Source organism: Bufo bufo, chromosome 2, assembly GCF_905171765.1.
Source record: "Bufo bufo chromosome 2, aBufBuf1.1, whole genome shotgun sequence".
NCBI classification, from domain to species: domain Eukaryota; kingdom Metazoa; phylum Chordata; class Amphibia; order Anura; family Bufonidae; genus Bufo; species Bufo bufo.
The window spans coordinates 182,815,547-182,830,494 of NC_053390.1; positions in this window are offsets into that span (position 1 = coordinate 182,815,547).

The following is a 14,948-nucleotide window of genomic DNA, read 5'->3' on the forward strand; positions in this document are numbered from 1 at the left end:
AGAAGTAGAGAAACTGAAACTTTGAAATTTGCTAATTTTTCAAAATTGTTGGTAAAAATAGTATTTTTTTATGCAAAAAAATTAACTTTTTTGACCCAATTTTAGCAGTGACATGAAGTACAATATGTGACGAAAAAACAGTCTCAGAACGGCCTGGGTAAGTCAAAGCGTTTTAAAGTTATGAGCACTTAAAGTGACAATGGTCAGATTTGCAAAAAATGGCCTGGTCCTTAAGGTGAAAATGAGCCCGGTCCTTAAGGGGTTAAAGGGATTCTGTCACCTGCTTTTACCATTTTAAGCTGGCACCATCGCTATGTTGACTAAAGTAACTTATTTCCAGCAGTCTTCTTTTTACTTTATTTCGTTTTGTAGTTTTGATATAAAAGCGCTTTTTCTGTTATGCTAATTAGGGTCCAAGGTGCCCAGAGGGGCGTTTTTTTCATGCTCCGGACCCCAGTGACGCCCCCCTGCAGTGCCCAAGAACGCCTCCTGATCATCAAATAACCTCCCACAGCCCCGGCAAACGGTTCCGCCCCCTCCCCACGTCATAGTCTACCTTATAGAAATGCCCCGTCCTTCTTCCTGTCTGCGGCCAGAAAACTTGCGCAGGCGCAGTACTGCCAGCGGCCTGCGCGATCATCAACGTCCTGAGGGCAACAGCCTCAAAAGTCTCACTGGGCATGCGCCGAGCCCAGTGAAGTGACCTGAGCGCTGTTGCCCTCAGGAGGTTGATGATCGCGCAGGCCGCTGGCAGTACTGCGCCTGCGCAAGTTTTCTGGCCGCAGACAGAAAACTATATGCCTTTATCCAGTTCATAGCGAGCGCAGTATTGATATGTGTCCGCTGTGTCATGTCAGTCACTCCCTCCAGATCAGGACCTGCTGCGTGGCGCACTGCTCTGTTGAGCGGAGCAGCACTACTGAGCTTGCTCTCCTCTGCCTCTCATCCTGTTGCTGGTGCCCGCTCGGTCCTGTGATGATGTTATACGCATCAGGTGACATATGAGTTGGCGCGCCAACGCAGGCGCTGGCAGCATGAGAAATCCTGTATCTCGACATGCTCATTGTCGGGACCAAGAGGAGGGGGAATGGAAGCTGCAGAAAGCGACGCTGTGCAGTTCTGTCTGAGCTGCTGTCCTATTTCATCTGCCAGAAGAAAAAGTAAATGGACATATCTGTGTAAGGCCTCTTTCACACGACCGTTTTTTCCCGTTTGCGGGACGTTTTTTGCGTTCCGTATAAGGTCCATATACGGAACCATTCATTTCAATGGTTCCGCAAAAAAAAATGAATGTACTCCGTATGCATTCCTCCGTTTCCGTTTTTCCGTTCCGTTGAAAGATAGAACATGTCCTATTATTGCCCGCAAATCACGTTCCGTGGCTCCATTCAAATCAATAGGTCCGCAAAAAAACGGAACACATACGGAATGTACTCCGTATGTCTTCCGTACCCGTTCCATTTTTGCGGAACCATCCATTGACAATTTTATGCCCAGCCCAATTTTTTATATGTAATTTCTGTATACTGTATATGCCATACGGAAAAATGGAACAGAAACAAAAAACGGAACAACGGATCCGAGAAAAACGGACTGCAAAATACTGAAAAAGCCATACGTTCGTGTGAAAGAGGCCTAAATGTTAATGCCCTTACTAAGCTAAGCTGCAGTATAGCAGGATAATCAATGTGTCTCTACATCAGTGCATGAAGCTGACACACAGACACTTATAGGGTTTGACCACCATATGCATAAAAAAAATAAAGGGTCCCAGATAATAACTAAAGCGGCAAGCCACAAGGTATTTGTATCATGACAGATATACTGAGTACATATAATTTTTCTTATGTGTTCGGCATAGCATTCTCCCATTGATGAGAAGCTGTGTGGGTGGAGCAGCTTCAAAGTGAAAGTAAAAATCCCAGCATGCATCACAGCAAGCATCTTCAGAGGAGTGATCACATGATATCCCTGGCCAAACAAAACAAAACATTTTTTTTTTTGTGTCACCATTTTTTTAAAGCTATACTTTTTCCTTTTTTTTTTTCTGACAATGATCTTGTGCATGGGGTCATTTTTTGAGGGAAGAGTTGATGTTTTTATTGGTACCATTTTTTGTACATATGATTTTTGGATCATTCAATATTACTCTTTATGGGTCAAGGTGACCAAAAAAATTGGCTGTTGTGACACAGTTTTTATTTTATTGTTTTACGCCATTCACCTGAGGGGCTAGACCATGTGATATTTTTATAGAGCAGGTCGTTACAAATGCAGCGATACCTAATATGTCTACTTTTTAAAGAAAAATAAAACAGTTTTACACAATAAAAGCATTTTTTATTTTATTTCATGTTTTAGTGTATCCTTTTTCTGAAAGACTTTTTTATTTTTTTTGAGCGATTGTCTTATGTAGGGGCTAATTTTTTGCAGGATCAGATGATTGATTTATTGGTACTATTTTGGGGTACATATGACTTTTTGATCGCTTTATATTACGCTTTTTGTTAGGCAAGGTAACCAAAAATGTCTGTTCTGGCACAGTTTTTATTTTGTTTTTTACAGTGTTCATCTGACAGGTTAGATCATGTGCTATTTTTATAGAGCATGTTGTTACAGACGCGATGATATCAAATATGTCTACCTTCTTTGTTTATTTGTTTCGGCTTTACATAATAAAGCATTTTTGAAAGAAATTCATGTTTTTGTGTCTCCATTTTCTGAAAGACATAGTTTTTCTATTTTTCTGCCGATCATCTGGAGCAGGGGCTCATATTTTGTGGAAAGAGTTTACATTTTCATTGGTCCCAATTTTGGGTACATAATATTTTTTGATCATTCAATATTACACTTTATTGGGCAAATAAACAAAAAAAATTGGGAGAGGAAGAGTGTGTGATATTTTTAAATAGCCAGTCGTTACGGACGCAGCAATACCTAATTTGTCTATTTTTTTCATTTATTTTGGCTTTACACAATAAAAAGATTTTCTGAAGACCATATTTTTTTCATTTTTTGGGCGATTGTCTCATGTAGGGGCTAATTTTTTTCGGCATGAGGTGATGGTTTGCTTGGTACTATTTTGATCACTTTTAATACCTTTTTTGGGAACTGAGATGGGAAAAATTTCAATTCCATCATAGTTTTTCTCATTCTTTTTTATGGCGTTCACCGTGAAAGTAACATGATCCTTTTATAGATCAGGTTGTTACAGACGCGATGATAGCAAACATGTGTAGTGTTTTTTTATTAATTTTAAATTTGTGGCTATAAGAAGAAATTAGATTTTTTACTTTTTTTTCACATTTTTACTCAGACCCATTTGGTTCTTGAAGATCCAGTGGGTCTGATGGTTTACAATACACTGCAGTACACTGTATAGTGTACTGCAGTGCATTGTCACTCACAGTAAGCTAAAAGCAGGAGCCTAATCAGCTATACCAAGGCAAGCCAGATGCCTGAGAAGGCATTCGGTTGCCATGGTAACCATCGGGACGCTGCCACAGCAGCGCAGCGCCCGATGGGGGAGGGAGGTAGCTCCCTCCCTCTGTTAACCCATCAAGCATCGGGCCGCTGCCAAAGCTCAGCAGCAGCCTGATGGGAGAGGGAGCTCCCTCCATCTCTTAACCCCTTCCATACAGCGGTCCCTATGGACCACAGTTTAGAAGGGGTTAAACAGCCGACATCGGTGCCAACACCGATGTCGGACGTTTCAAGCAGCACATCTTCCCACCTCCTCAAGTCATCATTTCTGCAGAAGTCACTCTCATCCTCTACACTGTCACTTGCAAGTTGCTTGCAGAGGAATGCAATCCCGACTCCCGTGGCACAGGACACTAAAGTTTCTCTGCTGGGTGCTAGGCAAGCCAATCAGCAGGAGGCTCTGAAAGCACTGCTAATGCTGATTGGCCAGCCCAGCAGCAAGACAACATAGTCGGGACTCCAGCGGATGCAGCGCTAGCCACTGATGATATGCTGAGTAAAGGGGAGCCCAGAGGACAGGACAGAGGAAGCTGGAAAGCAGAGCCTGAGCCCAGGACAGGAGCGAGAATTAAGTGTAATTAGGAGACGGTCCTTTTGTCAAAGACTGGGCCCCCTTCTTCCAGAGGCACTGTTAGGCCTCATGCACACGACCGTTGTTTGGGTCTGCATCCGAGCCGCCGTTTAGGCCTTAGAGGTACACCGCTGACTATACCTTAATTTTTTATTTTTTTTCAGTAGAATCTGTATAGGGCCCCATGCACACAACCATATCCATTTTGCTGTCTGCAAATTGCAGATTAGCAAAAAATATGGATGTGGTCCATATTACAGCCACATTTTTTGCAGACCCGTTGACTTCAATGGGTATGTGCTCCAGAGACCGTTTCTGTCAATACAAATCCTTTCCCTGTCCACAGAATATCTGGGACCACCACTGATCACAAGAACTGGATCCTGTGTCCCCTTATGAAGTGGCAGGTCAAGCGTGCACATAGCTATTCTGTTCACTCTCTATGGGACTGCTGGATATAGCCGAGTACAATGCTTAGCTATTTCAAGAAGTCTTATAGACATTGATTGAAGCAGAAGGGAAAATGGTTGACCTACTATTCCATTTCTTTGGGGACCCAGGATCCCCATTGTCATGACCCATCAGACCCCACCGATCAGATACTTATCTCCTATCCTGTAGGTAGGGATAGAAACATAAGCTTAGCTGTAAAAAAAAAAAGCCCATCACTATCTGATCAGCAGGGGTCTGACACCCTGCACCCCCATCCAGTTGAAGATTTATAAAGAGGCTCAGACACACCACTACTTAATATACACTGCCTTCTTTTTTAACTTCAAGGTATCAAATGTACAGTAGATGTTCTCATTAGAAGTCAGGGCACTGGTCTTAAATGTGGCCCTGTTGATGATGGGCCTTTGATTCATGAAGACTCGGGCTTTTAGCACTCAGGATACAAATTGCCAAAACCCCTGCTTTCTTACACACTTCCATAGTTAAAATTCTGGGAGCCATTGCTCAAGGTGATCTACATATCAAGGTCAATGGGAGCTCCCCTAGTGGCGACTGCAGGCAGTTAGACTTTTATCATACTTGCCATGTGTCAGGCGATTTGGATGATTTTCCACTAATGGCCACTGCTCTACTCATCTTTGTGGAGACTCTAAACCCTAAATTATTCTGTCATCACTCTGGTGTCTCCAGAACTTGGCATCATGTCTGTTATTATTATGATCTCCTGTCATAAATCACATTACATTTTATCACCCCTGTAACAAGGATCTTACCGTATTTATGGATCTTTTTGGTTCTTAAGATCAATACCTTATAGCAGGAGTCACTGGTGAAGATCATGAGATGGTTTATTCTGCGCCTCATTTTGTCTCAGACTTCTGGTGATCCGATTTGCTGCAATTGCCTCCTTAACACCAGGCTATTTTTATTTCCAGTGGTGACCAGTGGATACCGCTGTGTCCAAGTTATACAGAAAACACCATAAATATCAAGAAGCAGAAAAATTACAAATTATCAATATACCCAATGAAGATATAAGGTCTTCTGATGGATACGGTCCCTATCACCTGATAGTCTGACACATGTTCACTGCCTGATAATCAGGTCTCTAGGACCGAGTTAAAATAATAAATTGCTTCTATGAATGTAATATCTATGACTGTAATATCTATGACTGTAATATCGATAAATGTCTTTTACAGTAGGGCTAAGAAGAGAAGCTATGTTGAGAAGTGGCCCGATGGAAGAATCGGAGGGGTGTTGGGTGGCACCATTTCAATTTTCGCCTCAGGCAGCAGAAAGACTAGGTGCACCCCTGCTCCTAAATCATGATAATGAGGTGCTCCACATCAATATGGTGTGGCATTCTGGTCCAATCTGCAAAATGGGAGGGGATTTCCTAGAACCTCCTAGCAATGGATCGGCAAAAATAAGGGGAGAAGAAGGACTTCTGTATTTTTTGCAGACCCATAGACAAGAATGGGTGAAATGGCTTTGCAAATACAGACAGCGATAGGATCTGTGCTGAGATTTTTATATCAGGCACACGGAACCATGAAAACAGCTGTTGGGTACATGGCCTCAAAAAAATAAATGGGTCATTAGTATGCTATTGTCATGGAAGGTGTTACAGAAAACTAGAAGACACAAATGAAGATCCGACTGACTTGATCCAAAACTAAGTAACCAAAGGGTAAGCCCTGCGACAGCCCTAACTCTCTCCCTTACTGCTCAGCCTATGCAAAAATCTCTATGGTAGATAATTGCATACCCTCGTTCCTCGACTGTATGAAACCTGAACACCCTATAATAGTGAGGGGACACGACCACCGGCTCCCTACACTTAATACGGAGGGAGTCAGGGTCACCTATGATCAAGCAAACAGGAAAACACAGATAAATGAACAGACTTATCTGTAGAAGCATCAGTTGTAGCATCCAGCATGCACACACTCCAGGAAGTTGTATAAACCGCAAAGTGATGCAGTATGGGAGGGGATTTAAAGGGATGCAATCAGTGCAACTAGATGACAGCTGAGAGAGGGAAATGAGATGACAAAACGAAAGCAAAACAAAAGAACCTCAAGCAGGAGGTTCTGAAGAACGTCTGTCAGAGCTTCTCAGATGTCTGGCGGTGACAGTACCTGTCATGACCGGCGTCACGCAAAGGGAGGGAAATGGGAAGGCCCTGTCCAAGGGAGAGGGAAAGGTGGTGACCCCTGACTCACCTTGAGGCTGGCACCTGACTGCCCTGACGTCCCTAGACGGGTTCCTCACCCGTACGCCGATCAAGTGCCTAAACCCTGGCTTTCCCTAAGATGAGCCCTACGTAGTGAACAGGGCGGTGGGATCACTAGTCCGCACCACTGACACTAAAGGTAAACACCAAGGAGAGGACAGACAATACAGACAAAACATATAATCCCAGGTGGGTGACAACTGCAGACAACAAAAACCCAACAGGGATCCGAAGGGTAACGCTCTGGAACAACAACCAGGGATCACAGCTACTCAGCTCCAGTGGGTCAGTATAGAAGTCCAGGCAGGAAGCTCTATATCTGGCAACCAGAGAAGTGTGAGAGGGGAATATAAGGAGGTTGGGAGTGCTGGACAAGAAACAGCTGAGGAGAAGAAGCTACGGATCCCTGAGTGAGCCAAAAAGGGTTGCAAGGCAAACCCAGAAAGCTACCATTAAAGAACAGCACTATCTTTATACATAGAGCGCGCAGCCACCCGCTGCGACTTCCTGACCCCGGGTATAACGGAGTCAGACGTGGCTCTTGACACCCTCGTGACAGTACCCCCCTTTCCACGAGGGGCCTCCGGACACTCAGGACTAGGTCTCTCAGGATGAGAGGCATGAAAAGCCCGAACTAACCTGTCGGAGTTTACCTCAGATGCTGGAACCCACATTCTTTCCTCGGGACCGTAACCCCTCCAATGCACCAGATATTGAAGAGAGCGGCGGACCCGACGAGAATCAACCATTTTGGATATTTGAAACTCTAGATTACCATCCACAATAACAGGAGGGGGTGGCAGCGGTGATGGTTCTAGAGGTGGAACATACTTTTTGAGTAACGACTTATGGAAGACGTTATGAATTTTAAAAGTCTGAGGAAGCTCCAGGCGAAAAGCCACGGGGTTAATGATGGCTACTATTTTGTAAGGACCAATAAACCTAGGACCCAGTTTCCAAGAGGGAACCTTTAATTTAATATTCCTAGTAGATAACCACACATAGTCATTCACACCTAGGTCCGGACCTAGCGACCGTTTCTTATCAGCCATGCATTTATATTTACCTCCCATATTTTTCAAATTAGCTTGCACTTTCTGCCATACAGATGAAAGAGATGACGAAAACCGTTCCTCTTCGGGAACCCCAGAAGACCCCCCCTCTTTGAAAGTACAGAATTGGGGATGAAAACCATATGCACCAAGAAATGGTGACTTGCCAGTGGATTCCTGACGGCGATTATTTATGGCAAACTTGGCTAACAGTAAATATGATGACCACACCTCTTGGTTTTCAGACACAAAACACCTTAGATATGTCTCAAGGTTTTGGTTGGTACGCTCAGTCTGTCCATTCGACTGAGGATGGAAAGCTGAGGAAAAGGACAAGTGTACCCCCAAACGGGAACAAAAAGCTTGCCAAAACTTAGAAATAAACTGGGTTCCCCGATCCGAAACAACATCGGAAGGGACCCCGTGAAGCTTCACGATTTCACTGATGAATACCTGAGCAAGAGTCTTACAATTAGGTAGTGCGGGTAACGCAATGAAGTGTACCATCTTGCTAAACCTGTCTACTACTACCAAGATAACTGTTTTACCCGCAGACAAAGGTAAGTCAGTAATAAAATCCATTGACAGATGTGTCCATGGCCTATTGGGAATGACAAGTGGCAATAAAGTGTCATGGTCTTACCTGCTTGCTGCTCTCCTTCGTTTGACATGTGCTGGCGGCCATCTTGGGTCCTGGGTTTCTTGTAGCCTTCCACCCTGCGGCTCCTCCTTCCCCTGGGAGGAGCTGGATGCCTAGCTCATATATATAGGAGGTCTGTGGCTTCAGTTCCTTGCTTGGTCCTCTTGTGTTCACATGCTTCTAAGACTGCTGCTGCTTCTGGTTCCTGATCCTGGCCTCGTCTGACTACCCTGCTGGTTCCTGATCCTGGCTTCGTCTGACTACCCTGCTGGTTCCTGATCCTGGCTTCGTCTGACTACCCTGCTGGTTCCTGATCCTGGCTTCGTCTGACTACCCTTCTGGTTCCTGACCTCTGGCTTCGCAAAGACTCTGCTCGGTTTCACCATCCGTTTGGACTTTTGCTTTACAGCTTTATTTTCAATAAAGCCTTCTTATTTTCACTTATCTCTTGTTGTACGTCTGGTTCATGGTTCCGTGACATTAGGACCAAGCCATGAATTCTGACGGTACAGGGCCATCCTCGCTACCCACGCTGGTTGCCAGACTTGATCAGCAGGATCACCTGTTGGGTCGGTTCGCTGTGGCGTTGCAAACCCTGCTTGAACGCACGGCTCATTTCGCTCCCGTTGCCGATGGGTCGGTTGTCGCTCCTGGGCTCGCTCCTACTGCCGCTCCGGTTGTTGCGCCAGAGTCTACCCCGACACCTGTTGTTGCGCCTGCGGTGTTTCGGGGTATGACCGGTTCTGCCCCTCTTCCACAGCGCTTTGGGGGAGAGCCAACTCAGTGCCGAGGTTTCCTTAACCAGGTGGGCATTTATTTCGAGTTGCTGCCACATGCCTTTCCTACTGAGAGATCAAAGGTGGGCTTCTTGATCTCGCTGCTCTCGGACAAGGCCTTGGCCTGGGCCAGCCCTTTATGGGAGAACAACAATCCGGTGGTTGCCGAGTTTTCCGGTTTTGTTGCTTCTCTTCGGAAGGTATTCGATGTGCCGGCTCGTGCTGCCTCTGCTGCGAAGCTCCTTATGTCCATCAGACAGGGTTCACGATCCGTAGCTGAATACGCCATTGAGTTTCGTACCCTGGCAGCAGAGGTGGGCTGGAATAATGAGGCTCTGGTCGCTGCTTTCTCTCATGGTCTCTCGGATGCCTTGAAGGATGAGGTTGCAGCTAAGGACCTACCAGTTGAGCTCGAGTCTCTTATTTCTTTCCTGATTTTGATTGACACCAGACTCAGGGAGAGACCTTCCTTTAAGGAGAACCTGCGGAGGTCTTCTAACAGATTGGTGCCTACGTTTGCTGTCCCACCCGTGCCTCCCTCTCCTCCCACGCCTCCTGGGGATGACTTGTCTGGGGGTGAACCCTTGCAGCTGGGGTTTGCTCGCCTGTCCGAGGGGGAGAGGGCACTCCGGAGACGCGAGGGCCGATGCATGTACTGTGGTCTCGGTGGGCATTTTCGGTTGGCATGTCCGAACCGTCCGGGAAACGCTCGTACCCTGAGATCCTGTCGGGGGCAGATCTTGGGTGGAGTCTCCTCGTCCCCGGTTTCCCGTGTTGACAAACCACTGATCACTGTTGTCCTCTCCTGGGTCGGGGGCTCGGTGACGACCCAGGCGTTGGTGGACTCTGGTGCTGGTGGTTTGTTCATTGATAGTGTGTTCGCTGCCGCCAATTCCATTCCTCTGCAGGCTCGAGGTTCCCCACTGGCTCTTGAGGCGATAGACGGCAGACCCCTTCTGCCGCCACACGTGACTCATGAGACCCTTCCAGTGGGAATAGCCATTGGTGCCGTTCACAGAGAGTCGGTCTGCCTCCAGGTTATTTCGTCTCCACACTACTCGGTGGTCTTGGGGTACCCCTGGCTCCAGAAGCATAATCCGACTTTCGATTGGAGATCGGTCGAGATCCTCTCGTGGTCACCGCAGTGTGGGGCTAGTTGCATCCATGGGTCTGTCAAGTTGCTGTGTACTTCCTCGGACTCTCTGTTGCCTCCTGAATATGAGGAGTACCGGGATGTATTCGATAAGGTGCGCGCGGTTGCCCTACCTCCGCACCGCCCATACGATTGTGCCATAGAGTTACAATCTGGTGCCGTTCCTCCTCGTGGCAAAGTCTATCCACTGTCGGTAGCGGAGAATGAGGCCATGGAGGAGTACGTGAGGGAGGCGCTTTCACGCGGACACATTCGCAAATCTTCGTCCCCGGCAGGGGCTGGATTTTTCTTTGTGAAAAAGAAGGGCGGTGAGTTGAGGCCTTGCATCGATTACAGGGGTCTCAATCGCATCACGATCAAGAACGCTTACCCGATACCCTTGATTTCCGAGCTGTTCGATCGCCTTAAAGGGGCCACGGTCTTTACCAAACTCGACCTGAGGGCGGCATATAACCTGGTAAGGATCAAGGCGGGCGATGAGTGGAAGACCGCGTTTAACACCAGGACCGGTCATTACGAATCCTTGGTTATGCCCTTTGGGTTGTGCAATGCGCCCGCAGTCTTTCAGGAATTCATCAACGATGTTTTCCGTGACCTGTTGCAGCAGTGTGTGGTAGTCTATTTGGATGACATCTTGGTATATTCTGAATCCATGGAGGCCCACATTCTGGATGTCAGACGAGTGTTGCAACGGTTACGAGAGAACAAGCTGTTCGGTAAGCTTGAGAAATGCGAATTTCACCGATCCCAGGTAACCTTCTTAGGTTACATCATTTCCGCTGAGGGGTTCTCCATGGATCCTGAGAAGGTTTCGGCTGTCTTACAGTGGCCCCAGCCCAGTGGTCTTCGTTCCCTGCAGCGCTTTTTGGGCTTCGCCAATTATTATCGGAAGTTCATCAGGGACTTTTCCATGCTGGCCAAGCCTCTCACGGATCTGACCAGGAAGGGCAGTAATTCCCAGGTCTGGCCGCTCGAGGCCATCCGAGCTTTTGAGGCCCTAAAGTCCGCCTTTGTGTCGGCTCCGATTCTGTCGCATCCCAACCCTGGGTTGCCCTTTGTCCTCGAGGTGGACGCGTCTGAGACGGGAGTAGGCGCCCTTCTGTCTCAGCGTAGAACACCAGAGGGTCCTCTGCTTCCTTGTGGGTTTTACTCCCGGAAACTGTCTTCCGCGGAGTGCAACTATCAGATTGGTGACAGGGAGTTATTGGCCATCGTGCAGGCCCTTAAAGAATGGAGGCACTTGCTCGAGGGTTCGGTGGTTCCGGTTCTCATCCTGACGGACCACAAGAATCTGACCTACCTTTCTGAGGCCAAGAGATTGACACCACGTCAGGCCAGATGGGCTCTGTTCTTGTCACGTTTTAATTACGTGGTCTCCTACCTACCCGGTTCCAAGAACATCAGGGCGGATGCCTTATCACGGCAGTACTCCGAGCTGTCCAGGGAGGAGTCGATTCCGACTTCGTTCATACCTCCGAATCAGATCCTGGCCGCCATTCGCACCAGCCTGACCTCTCCCCTGGGTGAGCAGATTTTGGCGGCTCAATCTGGTGCTCCCTCTGGGAGACCCAACGGCAGATGTTTTGTGCCTGAGGAGTTGCGCACTCGGTTGTTGCGAACCTACCATAACTCCAAGACCGCGGGGCATCCTGGAAAGAATCAGCTGTCCTGGGCTGTTTCACGTCTGTTCTGGTGGCCTTCCCTACGTTCCGACATCGCCGCATATGTAGCGGCATGCTCCGTTTGTGCCCAGAGTAAGTCCCCTCGGCACCTTCCGTTGGGCCTTCTGCAACCCATAGCCACCGGGGAGCGCCCATGGTCACACCTGGGGATGGATTTCATTGTGGACCTCCCTGCATCCCGAGGCCATACGGTCATTCTCATGATTGTGGATCGGTTTTCCAAAATGTGCCACTGTGTTCCTCTCAAGAAGTTACCCTCTGCACAAGAGTTGGCCACGATTTTTGCCAGGGAGGTCTTCCGGTTGCACGGTTTGCCTAAGGAGATTGTGTCGGATCGGGGGAGTCAGTTTGTGTCCAGGTTCTGGCGCGCCTTTTGCTCCCAGTTGGGGATTCATCTCTCCTTCTCCTCGGCCTACCACCCTCAGTCCAATGGGGCCGCAGAACGATCCAATCAGGCCTTGGAGCAATTCCTTCGTTGCTATGTCTCCGATCACCAAGACAATTGGGTTGACCTCCTGCCTTGGGCTGAGTTTGCCAGGAACACGGCGGTGAACTCTTCCTCTGGGACGTCTCCCTTCATGGCCAATTATGGGTTCCAACCTGCCGTGTTACCGGAGGTATTCTCTCCCCAGGATATTCCGGCTGTGGAGGATCACCTTTCCGTCCTACGTGCTTCTTGGGTACAGATCCAGAAGTCCCTTGAGGTCTCTGCGCAGCGCCAGAGATTCCAGGCTGATCGCAGATGAGCGCCTGCTCCTTCCTACCAGGTCGGAGACCGTGTATGGTTGTCCACCCGCAACCTCAACCTTCGAGTGCCCACTCCCAAGCTGGCGCCTCGCTTTGTTGGTCCCTTCCGAGTGCTTCGCAGGGTAAACCCGGTAGCCTATGCCCTTGCGCTTCCTCCTGGCATGCGGATCTCCAACGTGTTTCATGTCTCCCTGTTGAAGCCACTGGTGTGTAATCGTTTCACTTCCTCGGTTCCTCGGCCTCGTCCGGTCCAAGTGGGCAATCGTGAGGAATATGAGGTGAGCAATATCCTGGACTCACGCCTGGTCCGCGGTCGGTTGCAGTTTTTGGTCCATTGGCGTGGTTATGGTCCAGAGGAGCGTTCCTGGGTTCCCTCCGCAGATGTCCATGCTCCTGCCTTGCTCCGAGCCTTCCACGCACGCTTCCCTCAGAAACCGTTTTGTGCTCCGCGGAGGAGGGGCCCTTGAGGGGGAGGTACTGTCATGGTCTTACCTGCTTGCTGCTCTCCTTCGTTTGACATGTGCTGGCGGCCATCTTGGGTCCTGGGTTTCTTGTAGCCTTCCACCCTGCGGCTCCTCCTTCCCCTGGGAGGAGCTGGATGCCTAGCTCATATATATAGGAGGTCTGTGGCTTCAGTTCCTTGCTTGGTCCTCTTGTGTTCACATGCTTCTAAGACTGCTGCTGCTTCTGGTTCCTGATCCTGGCCTCGTCTGACTACCCTGCTGGTTCCTGATCCTGGCTTCGTCTGACTACCCTGCTGGTTCCTGATCCTGGCTTCGTCTGACTACCCTGCTGGTTCCTGATCCTGGCTTCGTCTGACTACCCTTCTGGTTCCTGACCTCTGGCTTCGCAAAGACTCTGCTCGGTTTCACCATCCGTTTGGACTTTTGCTTTACAGCTTTATTTTCAATAAAGCCTTCTTATTTTCACTTATCTCTTGTTGTACGTCTGGTTCATGGTTCCGTGACATAAAGACCCTGCAGGACGTGTATGAGAGACTTTCGCGCGCGCACAAGTAGAACAAGTAGACACAAAATCCATTACATCCTGACGCAACCTTGGCCACCAAAAACAACGAGACAATAGTTCCAAGGTTGCTTTACTACCCGGGTGCCCAGCAAGTGCCGAATTATGATGTTCCTTTAATAATTCGAGACGCAGGTTTAACGGTACAAATAATTTCTCTGAGGGGCAAGAGACCGGGGCGTCCCCCTGGGCCTCTAACACCTTCCACTCCAGAACAGAGTGTACCGCAGAGACAACCACTCCTCTTTGTGGAATGGGTACCGGATCACTCACATTACCCCCTCCAGGGAAACAACGAGATAATGCATCTGCCTTGGTATTTTTTGCCCCAGGACGATAGGTAATAAAAAAGTTAAACCTGGTAAAAAATAGCGACCACCTAGCTTGTCTAGGGGTGAGACGCTTAGCTGATTCGAGGTACAGAAGGTTTTTGTGGTCTGTAATCACCGTGACGGGGTGGATTGCCCCCTCTAAAAAGTGACGCCATTCTTCAAACGCAAGTTTAATAGCTAATAGCTCCCTATTGCCAATATCATAGTTCTTCTCTGCTGCAGATAGTTTTTTAGAAAAGAAAGCACAAGGACGCCATTTGCCAGGAGACGGACCCAGAGACAGTACAGCCCCCACTCCCACCTCTGACGCATCTACTTCAACAATAAAAGGCTGGGAGACATCAGGTTGGATTAGTACAGGTGCCGAGGTAAACCTCTCTTTTAGAGAGGAAAAAGAAATTTTAGCGGCGTCAGACCATTTAGAAAAGTCAGTCCCCTTCCTAGTCATGTCAGTAAGGGGTTTGACAATCACCGAATAATTTTTAATGAACTTTCTGTAGAAATTTGCGAAGCCCAAGAACCGTTGCAGTGCTTTGAGGTTCTCAGGAAAATCCCAATCTAAAATTGCCTGGACCTTCCTAGGATCCATACGGAAACCTGAAGCAGATAATAAATAACCTAGGAACTGTATTTCCTGAACGGCGAAGACACACTTTTCAATTTTCGCATATAATTTATTCGTCCGTAGGACCTGCAGAACCTGTCTGACTTGCACCTCATGTGTTTTCAGATCAGACGAATAAATTAAAATATCATCTAGGTATATCACCACAAACCTGCCGATAAGATGACTA